The following is an 11,510-nucleotide window of genomic DNA, read 5'->3' as shown; positions in this document are numbered from 1 at the left end:
GTAGGATTTTTGGAAACGGTTTAGTATTTTTAATAAAGCCCTACACTTACAAAAAATTAGAAAAACAAATTAATTATGAAAAAGGGGAGAGAGAGAAAGGCCAGAGGCCACTTTACCTGGCGCCCCACCACGGCCCAGCAGAGGCCCAGCCGACTGGCCTCTGCCAGTCGTCACCTACCTCCCGCCAGGAGGACAGCGCGCGCGTGGCCGCCGCGCGCGAGCACACGCCGGCCACCTCCTGCTTCCCGCCGCTCTCCCGGATGTCGCTATGGACGCCACGTCGCCCGCTCAACCGCCCCGACACCTCATTTCCCCCTGCTTCTCTCTCTCGCTCTCTCACGCCATGGCCGAAGCAGCCGTCGCCGTCCCGCCGACGTAGTCGCGCCCACCGTGCTCCCCTCGCCTCGCCGACGTGTCCACGAGCTCCGTCTCAATGCCCTCATCCTCTCCACTGAGTCAGGCAACGCCGGACGCCCCCGAACGCCGCCTCCGCCTTCGTCTTCAACCTCGGGCACCCGAGCCATCTCCGGTCGATTCGGCGCCGCCAGGACCTCCCCGAGCTCGCTGACCCCCTCTTCGGCATCGCTGTGAGCTCCTGCCCCGAACCCCCCTCTTCTCCGTCTTGTTTGCATGCCGTAGCGCCATCCCCCACCGTCACCGAAGCTCGCCGCCATTGCGCTTCGTCGCCACCGTGGCTAGAGCGAACGTAGCTTGAAGCCGAGCACACCACCGTGCTCAGCACGTCCTCACGTGCCCGTAGCACCCCTCCGTGGCCCCTTCCGTGCGGTATAACGCCGACCCCGCGCACATCCGCACGCCGGCCGCCGCCGCGAGCTCTTTTCCGGCGAGCTCCGGCCACCCCAGCTTCTCTCACTTGCTCCAGTGGATGCGCCACTCCTCCATCTCCCCGTAGAGCCAAACCCCGTCGCAAACCACCCTCTGTAGCGCCATTCCGAGCCACTCCGGTGAGCCTCCGCCGCGTGTTATGGTCGTCGCCGGCCGTGCTCCGGCGAGTGCCGACGTGGCGGGGTCATTAGCACTAATCCCCGCCAGCTGGACCACCCCTAGACGCTGACAGCGGGCCCCGTAGCTAGTCAAAGCGTCAGCCAACGCGGGATTAGCACTTGTGTGACTGACCGGTGGGCCCCGTTGGTCAATTTTGACCTGGACCGGGTCTGTTGACCTGCTGAGGTCAGCATGACGCAGTGCTGACGCAATAACTCATTTTTCTGGATTTATTATTATTCAGGAAATTCCAGAAAATATTACAAACTTCAAAAAATCATAGAAATTAATCTGTAACTCCAAATGTAAAGATTTATATATGAAAAATGATCAGAAAAATCCAATCTATCCATCTGTACTGGTTTCATGCATGTTTAAGCAATCTAACCTGCTGTTTAGTACAGAACAAGATAAAGCACTATTAAGGGCCACTTATGAGCTTGGAATTTGAATCTTTGATTCAAAATGGTCCAAACCCATCTGGTCTTAGTTGCATTAGCCCAATACACTCATTTTGCCATATCTCATGCATGCATCATATTGTTGCACTTTGCTTGATGATTGATTGTGTTTCGATGTGTTCTTCGTGGTAGGTTCTGCCTCCGAGGATATTCACGAGTATCCAACTGAAGGGCAGTATTTGACTACCACTCCGTCAGGCAAGCAACCCATTGATCATTTCGATACAAACCCATCTTCTCGCTTCTGCTCTCATTTACTGCACTAAGACAACGCGATTCAAACTGTTGTGTGTTGCGGTAGTTGAACCCACTTCCTCTGCATGACCTGTCATTGCCACAGTAACTAGATGAAACCCACTAGCATGTGTAGGAGTTGATTGAGCCATGTATGTGTTCCTACCATGCTATGCTTGCTATGCTTAGAGTCGTGTCAGGTCTGGCTCATCGGGGTGATGAACCGGAGTGAAATGTTGTGTCGGTAATGAGAGTGAAGTGTTGAACATGATTTGGTAAAGGTATCGATGAAAGGCCATGTAGGAGTACATGGTGGGTTGTTTCATTGAGGCCGTCCTTGAGAACTGAGATTTGTATGTGTGATTTAAGATCAGCTACTACCATGCATTGGGAACGAAACCAATGGACCCTCTCGGCTTCTTAATCACCATTGTCCTCTGTCCAGGAGTTGCAAGTAGTTTCTGGTGTTTGTAGTATGCTGGAGGCCGTGGACAGCGCTGACCCGAGGGGTGGGCTGTGATGCGGTAGGCACGTGGCACGGTGTACCGGGTGCTCGTTTGGTGTCTCGGGAACCCTGCACACATCGTTCGGGGCCGTATGTGGAAACCTCGGCCGGACTCCCTGCGGATGGAACCTGAATAGGCGATAAACCTGGACTAGAGACTTGAGTGTTTAGGTAGGCTGTGGCCGACACCCACGTTGGGCTTCCGCTTGAAGGTTGCCGAGTACATGTCGTGTAAACGGCGGTAAGTGGTGAGAGCGTGTGTGACGAAGTACACCCCTGCAGGGTATAAAACTATTCGAATAGCCGCGTCCGCGGTAAAGGACTACTTGGTCGCTTATGCAGTTCATAGACAAGTTAATGGTGACTACTAAAAGACTCAAGATAAGTGTGAGTACCGCGGATGGCTCTCTCTCGTGGGATGACGAGGGAGGATCCACGATGGAGTATTGAGATGGTGACTAGTGGACTCGTGTGCGAAAACTATTTCACAAGTGGTGTCTCGTAGGATAGCTTAGCCAAGAGTCAAAGCTGGCTTGCTGCTATAACTCCACCACCTTCTTGAGAATGTGCATGTATAGTAGGATCTGTTGTAAGACTTGCTGAGTACCTTTGTACTCATGTTGCTTTAATTACTGTTTTCAGATGACAACACCGCCCCTTCCGATGGGTTCTATGTAGATCTCGATGTTGACTAGTGACTTGCCACCCAGGTGGTGATCTGAGCTTGTGAAGGGCCTATGTAGATAGACAGGCTTCGTCAAGCCTTCTTTCTTTCCAGTGTCTGTACTCAGACAAGTTTGCTTCCACATGTGCTTGTATGTTTGTATGACTTGAGTGTCGGGTCATGTGACCCCTATCTGTATGAACATGTTATGTATGGCTCTCCGGAGCCTTTAAATAAAGTACTTTGAGTTGTAGAATTTTGTTGTGATGCCATGTTGTATTTACACATATCGAGCATATTGTGTGTATGATTGAAATGCTTGGTATGTGTGGGATCCGACAATCTAGTTGTTTATCCTTGGCAGCCTCTCTTATGGGGAAATGTAGTCTAGTGCTTCCATGAGCCATAGTAGTCCGCTACAGCCCGGTTCACCGGAGTCCTGCTAGCCCAGCACTACTGCTCCGGACACTTGACTGGCCGGCATGTGTTTCACATCGTTCCTGTGTCTGTCCCTTCGGGTAAATGTCACGCGGTGATATCCGGAGTCCTGCCTAGCCTACTACAGCCCGGGTTCCCGGAGTCCCGTTAGCCCAGTGCTACAGCCCGGATTCATGCACTGTTGACCGACATGTTCGATGTTGATTCATGTATGCCTGTCCCCGTACGTTAGTGCCGCTTTGGGTTCACGACTAGCCATGTCGGCCCGGGTTCTGTGTCATATGGATGCTAGCGACACTGTCATATACGTGAGCCAAAAGGCGCAAACGGTCCCGGGCCATGGTAAGGCGACACCCGTGGGAGTACCGTGCGTGAGGCCGCAAAGTGATATGAGGTGTTACAGGCTAGATCGGTGTGACTTAGAATCGGGGTCCTGACAGTTCTTGAGCATTTTGGAAGGTTTTCCTTATGTACTCCTTCAATGTTATGGTATGAATAATATTAGTTTCAACATTTATGGATGTACCTGAGATATAATGTTTGATTCTTTTCCCATTCACCACCTTCGGGTTTTTGCCGTCGGCATTATTGATCTTGATGGCACCGGAACGATAAACTTCTTTGATTATGCAAGGACCTTCCCATTTGGAGAGAAGTTTTCCTGCAAAAAATCTTAAACGAGAATTGTATAGCAAGACATGGTCACCTACATTAAATTCACGCTTTTGTATCCTTTTTTCATGCCATCTTTTAACCTTTCCTTTAAACAATTTGGCATTTTCATAGGCTTGGGTTCTCCATTCAACAAGTGAGCTAATGTCAAATAACCTCTTCTCACCAGCAAGTTTGAAATCATATTTGGGTTCTTTGATTGCACAATAAGCATTATGTTCTAATTCGAGAGGTAAGTGACATGCTTTCCCATAAACCATTTTATATGGAGACATGCCCATAGGATTTTTATAAGAAGTTCTATAACCCATAATGCATCGTCGAGTTTCTTAGACCAATTCTTCCTAGATCTATTAACAGTCTTTTGCAAGATCAAATTTATTTCTCTATTACTTAATTCTACTTGACCACTAGACTGAGGGTGATAAGGAGATGCAATTCTATGGCTAACATCATATTTAGCAAGCAATTTACGAAAAGCACCATGAATAAAGTGTGAACCACCACGAGTCATTAAATATCTAGGGACTCCAAACCTCAGGAAAATAACTTCTTTAAGCATTTTAATGGAGGTGTTATGATCAGTACTACTAGTTGGAATAGCTTCTACCGACTTAGTAACATAACCAACAGCAACCAAAATATGTGTACACCCATTGAAGGAAGGAAAAGGTCCCATATAATCAAATCCCCAAACATCAAATGGTTCAATAACAAGTGAATAATTCATAGGCATTTCCTAACATCTACTAATGTTACCAATTCTTTGACATTCATCACAAGATAAGACAAACTTATGAGCATCCTTGAAAAAAGTAGGCCAATAAAAACCAGATAGTAATACCTTGTGCGCAGTCCTGTCTCCAGCATGGTGTCCTCCGTAAGCCTCAAAGTGACACTTGCATAGGATTTGTTCCTGTTCATGCTCAGGTACACAATGTCTAATAACACCATCTACTCCTTCTTTATAAAGGTGTGGGTCATCACAGAAGTAATGTAGTAAATCATAGAATTATTTTTTCTTTCGTTGGTATGTAAAATAGGTGGTATAAATTTAGCAAAAATATAATTAGCATAGTCTGCATACCATGGGGAACTACGAGAAGCATTTATGATAGCTAATTGTTCATCTGGAAAGCTCTCATCAATAGGTAGTGGGTCATCAAGAATATTTTCTAGCCTAGACAAGTTGTCTGCTACGGGGTTCTCAGCTCCCTTCCTACCAGTAATATGTAAATCAAACTCTTGTAGCAAGAGAACCCACCTAATGCGTCTAGGTTTAGCATCTATCTTTTCCATAAGGTATTTAATAGCAGCATGATCAGTGTGAACAATTACTTTGGAATCAACAATATAAGATCTGAATTTATCACAAGCGAACACAACTGATAAAAATTCTTTTTCAGTGGTACCATAATTTCTTTGAGCATTGCCTAGAGTTTTGCTAGCATAATGGATAACATTTAAGTTCTTATCAACTCTTTGTCCTAGAACAGGACCAACAGCATAATCACTAGCATCACACATAATTTCAAAGGGTAGGTTCCAATCAGGTGGTTGAACAATAGCTAGGTGCAAAAATTAAGGCTTTCTTAAGGATTTCAAATGCTTCTAAACAATCATCATCAAAAACAAATGGAACATCTTTTTGCACAAGATTAGTAAGAGGCCTAGAAATTTTAGAGAAATCTTTAATAAACCTCCTATGGAAACCAGCATGACCAAGGAAACTTCTTATACCTTTGATATCTTTAGGACACGACATTTTTTCAATAGCATCACACTACTGTAGGATGCTGCTAACGCGACACTACGATCAGAGACCCTTCGACAAAACTGTGTGCGATGCAATAATCGCAAACGGTGGTGTAAAAAACCGTCAAAAAGGTGCAAAACGTTTGCGATGACGGATGCATCAAACACTATTCATATTTTAGTTGCGTGTGCGATTCAGGGCATACGGTTCAGTTCAATTAACCGTTTTCGATGAGGAGGAACACAAGAAACGGGCAGCCAGATGAAGGTGTGTGCGATGTACAGCATACGGTTCACTCGGATTAACTGTTTGTGATTAGGAAACACAAAAGAAACAGTCAGCCAGATCAAGGTGTGTGCGATGTACAGCATACAGTTCACTCAGATGAATTGTTTGTGATTAGGCAACACAAAAGAAACGGTCAGCCAGATCAAGGTGTGTGCGATATACGACATGCGTTTCACCCGGATGAACTGTTTGCGTTGCGACAAGAGAACAGAAATGGTTCAATATAACAAAAATACCATAAATAATGCAAGGTTCAAATTCAAAGATTACAACACCCAAATTCAAACATTGCAAGCTGCGTCATTTCTGAAAAGGGATCAGCCGCTGACAACTCATGTATGGGTTTGACACAATGACTTCCAATTGCTTTGCCATATGCTCTTCCAATACAAAGTTTGGCATTTTTGGAGGAACTTCCATTCCGCAGTACCTGCCGGCTCTGATAATCATACCATTGATATTTCCTAATTAAATGCGTGTTCAACCTTAGTACCCTCAGCACCTTTGCTCTGGCAAGAAAGAACTTGGCGAGTGTAATCTCCGGTAAGGTCCCTCGGTAGGAGTTCAAAGTAATATTTGAGAGATGCAGATCCAGGCATTCGATGTGATTGTCGTTATAAACATTATCCACCTCCGAGCCTATTATTATCTGCAAAAGAAGAGAACGTGTTAGTGCCTACATGTAGTTTTGAACACTGCTACACGCCCATTTGGTTTGCAGGATTTGTAAAATGCACCAATGTGCCATCTTCGATCTGGCATGATTAACCTGGGCATTTGATTACAATCTAGAAACATGTAGCCTTCTTCACAAGAGGTTGGATTGGATGAAAAAATCCCTAAGCAAACTAGTACAGATGAATCCAAAGGAGAAATGCTTATGGTTCTTTCTCGACCCGCCTCCGCTTGTTGGTAGCCTCGTTCTCCACCTCGTTGGCGGCGACGGAAACCTCTGTTTTCCATATCACGCCATGCTCCGGTGCTTCAGCAGCCCCGGCGTCGCCACTCCCTCCGATGGGGTGCTTCGGCGGCATCCTCGTACACTGACGGCTTTGAGGACTCAGAGCAGCGTCGAGGATGCGGGCGGAGAGAGAGGAATTGTGTGTGTGGCGAGGATGGGGGTGCGACCGCTCGGCGGCGCCATTAATATAGACCAGTGGGAGCGAGGCGGGCCGCGGTCCAAGGCTGTCTCGCTTCCCGGTGAGAACTACTTCTTAATTTCTAGTACTCCCTCCGGTCCTTTTTAGTTCGCATATAAGACTTGTCCGAAGTCAAAGTATCTTTACTTTGACCAAACTTATAGAAAACAGTATCAACATTCACAATACCAAATCAATAATGTTAGATTCATTATGAAATGTAGTTTCATAGTATATATAATTGGTATTGTAGATATTTATATTATTTAATATAAATTTGGTCAAACTTGGTTGAGTTTGACTTGACAGAAATCTAATACGCGGAGTAAAAAGGACCGGATGGAGTATGAATGAAATCTATGCTTAATTACTGAATTTTAGTTGCAAAAAATAGATAGTGCTATCGATTTTTAGCTGCATATTCTGACAAATCACAGTGTCTCTTGGCTTAGCACCGAAGTCTGGCTTTAATTTACATACCGTAATCTGAACCGTTTGCGTTGAATAGATGCACAGATCCTGCGTTGAACAGCTTGTATGCTTCCCAGTGAGCCTGCGCACCGGAATGCGCTCGCACCCCTCCCGTTCAGTCAAGCTGTCCACACGGCACCTCCTATAGCCATTAAAACCAGGGTACATGGCGCCACGTGAATGGTTAACAGAACACACATGGTTTGAATTATACAAACGTTTGAGATATTAAAGTGGCAGCTATTTTTCAAAATGCCTTTGTTGGCTGTCATTATTCGAGTGCGCCTTCTCTCAAAATGGACACGAAAAATACCACAGCATGTCGGGTGCCCTTCAATGATAGCATGCCAAGTTTCATGAATTTTAGACGAGTTTTAGATTTACTAGAATTTAAAAACAAAGTATCTCAATGTTTTGCCGGCAATCAACGGTGCCCTGGTGTTTGAAATTCATTCACATTTCTTGCATGCACCCAAGGACACAGATTTTATTTTTCAACCAATTTATATGCACTAGAGCATGTGCATGTAGTTCAAATTGAATTATGCACATAAATGCATTGAAAACTCAGTTAATGCATAAAAATGTCCAAACGAACCACAAAAATCACAAAAAATAACACAACACTCCTGTTGTTCTATGTTGACACGAGAAAATTTTTGAAAGCAATAAGAGGCAATGGATATGGTTTCGTCCCCAAAGGTGGGGCGTTCCCTACCGAAAGCATCATGCTTGTTGTGAGAAGCTCCGGTTTGTGAGAAGCATATACCCAAACCTGCCCCAAATGGGACAAAAAATTTACCACGGCATGTTGATGCCGCTCCATGATAGCATGCCAAGTTTCATGAATTTCAGACGAGTTTTGGATTTACTAGAATTTAAAAACCAGGCATCTCAATGTTTTGTCGGCAATCAATGGTGCCCTACTGTTTGAAATTCATTCCCATTTCTTGCATGGGACCTAAGCATGCACCCAAGGACACAGATTTGATTTTTCAACCAATTTATATGCACTGGAGCATGTGCATGTAGTTCAAATTTGAATTATGCACATAAATGCATTGAAAACTCAGTTAATGCATAAAAATGTCCAAACGAACCCCGAAAAATAACAAAAAATAAGACAACACTCCTGTTGTTCTATGTTGACACGAGAAAAAATTTGAAAGCAATAAGAGGCAATGGATATCGTTTCATCCCCAAAGGTGGGGCGTTCCTTACCGAAACCATCATGCTTGTTGTGAGAAGCTCTGGTTTGTGAGAAGCATATACCCAAATCTGTCCCAAATGGGACAAAAACTTTACCACGGCATGTTGATGCCGCTCCATGATAGCATGCCAAGTTTCATGAATTTCAGATGAGTTTTGGATTTACAAGAATTTAAAAACCACGCATCTCAATGTTTTGCCGGCAATCAACGGTGCCCTGGTGTTTGAAATTCATTCCCATTTCTTGCATGGGACCTAAGCATGCACCCAAGGACACGGATTTGATTTTTCAACCAATTTATATGCACTGGAGCATGTGCATGTAGTTCAAATTTGAATTATGCACATAAATGCATTGAAAACTCAGTTAATGCATAAAAATGTCCAAACGAACCCCGAAAAATCACAAAAAATAACACAACACTCCTGTTGTTCTATGTTGACACGAGAAAATTTTTGAAAGCAATAAGAGGCAATGGATATCGTGTCGTCCCCAAAGGTGGGGTGTTCCCTACCGAAACCATCATGCTTGTTGTGAGAAGCTCTGGTTTTTTAGAAGCATATACCCAAACCTGCCCCAAATGGGACAAAGAATTTACCGCGGCATGTTGATGCCGCTCCATGATAGAATGCCAAGTTTCATGAATTTCAAACGAGTTTTGGATTTACTAGAATTTAAAAACAAGGCATCTCAATATTTTGCGGCAATCAATGGTGCCCTAGTGTTTGACATTCATTCCCATTTCTTGCATGGGACCTAAGCATGCACCCAAGGACAAAGATTTGATTTTTCAACCAATTTATATGCACTGGAGCATGTGCATGTAGTTCAAATTTGAATTATGCACATAAATGCGTTGAAAACTCAGTTAATGCATAATAATATCCAAAGGAACCCCGAAAAATCACAAAAAATTACACAACACTCCTGTTGTTCTATGTTGACACAAGAAATTTTTTGAAAGCAATAAGAGGCAATGGATATCGTTTCGTCCCCAAAGGTGGGGTGTTCCCTACCGAAACCATCATGCTTGTTGTGAGAAGCTCTGGTTTGTGACAAGCCTATACCCAAACCTGCCCCAAATGGGACAAAAAAATTTCCACGACATGTTGATGCTGCTCCATGGTAGCATGCCAAGTTTCATGAATTTCAGACGAGATTTGGATTTACCAGAATTTAAAAACCAGGTATCTCAATGTTTGCGGCCGAGTGACGGTGGCTGGGTGTTTGACAGTCATTCCCATTTCTTGCATGGGACCTAAGAATGCACCCAAGGACAAAAGATTTGATTTTTCAACCAATTTATATGCACTGGAGCATGTGCATGTAGTTCAATTTAAATTATGCACGTACATGCATTGAAAACTCAGTTAATGCATAAAAATGTCCAAACGAACCCCGTAAAATCACAAAAAATAACACAACACTCCTATTGTTCTATGTCGACACGATGTCGGTGTACAAAAGTAGGGGCTCTCCTTTTCACCCCTTTACTTGTGAACGGGCAGTCAGAGCCGCGCGTCGCGGCCGCACTTAGCAGGTCAGAGGAGGGAAGCCGGAGAGAAGCTGTAGCACAAGACAACCGAGGCAACGCCAAGACCAGAAACACAAAGAGCAAGAGGGCGAGGTGGACTTCCCCCCCGGCAAGACCCTTGCCGAGGCGGTCTCCGTGGCCCCGGCAAGAGCCTTGCCGGGGCAACTTGCCAAACGCCAACTGAGCGCACCTTCCTTGAGCCCGAGGGTTCCAACGCCCTCAACCACATTGGGACCAAGGCTCGGGAGGCGCCTCCGTGGTGGCATGCAGATCTTTGTCAAGATCATAAATACACAGGATCAGATGAGGACCAGAAGACGGCGACCCTCGGCGGGATCCTAGCCGAGGAAATCCACAAGACCCCCGACAAGCGCCTTGCCCGGGACGACCGCAGCGCCACGGCAAGACCCTTGCCGGGGGCATCAGCAGGGCCATAGCCAGGCCCGCACCAGCCAAGACTCCACTGTCGTCCCCAAGCAGCTGCTAGCTCAACCAGCTGGGCAGGCACCTACGTGGCGACGGTAGGCCTCTACACCGACTCAGCAAGCACCTGCGTGGCGGGATGCGACCCTTCGTGAAGGCTCCACCACCGCGCCAGCACAGTAGCCAGCCAACGTGGCGCAGCAACACCTCGTCAGCTCGGACGCGTGTCAAAGCCAGGCGAGGCGGCGACAGCTGGGACGTGCTTCCTTGTCGTCCCCGATAAACCAAAGGGGGCACGTCGGCAGCACATTAAAGGCATTTGTCTGACAGTCCTAGAGGGTAGGCTTATCGACTGTAGACCTTTCCACCTCCTGTGTGCCACTGTGGCAACCCCTTTCCTCTATAAAAATAGGCCCGAGGCGACCAGGAGAAGGATTCGGATCTTTTGGGCAAGTTACACCCCATAGATAGCTCGAGAACACAAGAACACTCAAATACATCCACCAAAGCAGGACTAGGGTATTACGCATCTTCGCGGACCGAACCTGGGTAAACGATCCGTGTGCTTCCTGTCAGACCTGCTCTTTGCACAACCTCGCACCCGCCAACCGTAGAAGGAATCCCAGTGATTCCATAGATGTCGATTTCCCCCGATATCTGGCGAGCTGAACTATAGGACGGAGAGGATTGTCTTTGATGTAGCCGAGATC

General features: G+C 45.9%; 1 long non-coding RNA gene across 1 annotated transcript; it reads left to right on the top strand.

Moving 5' to 3' along the window:
- Positions 1-284: 284 nt before the first annotated feature.
- LOC141042079 (uncharacterized) lies at positions 285-3,125 on the top strand. Its single transcript, XR_012203896.1, has 3 exons — positions 285-587; positions 1,599-1,664; positions 2,848-3,125. It is a non-coding gene; the product is annotated as an uncharacterized lncRNA (long non-coding RNA).
- Positions 3,126-11,510: the final 8,385 nt, after the last annotated feature.

The sequence above is a fragment of the Aegilops tauschii genome, chromosome 2 (genome assembly GCF_002575655.3).
Source record: "Aegilops tauschii subsp. strangulata cultivar AL8/78 chromosome 2, Aet v6.0, whole genome shotgun sequence".
NCBI lineage: Eukaryota > Viridiplantae > Streptophyta > Magnoliopsida > Poales > Poaceae > Aegilops > Aegilops tauschii.
This window is presented reverse-complemented; position numbering and strand designations above follow the sequence as displayed.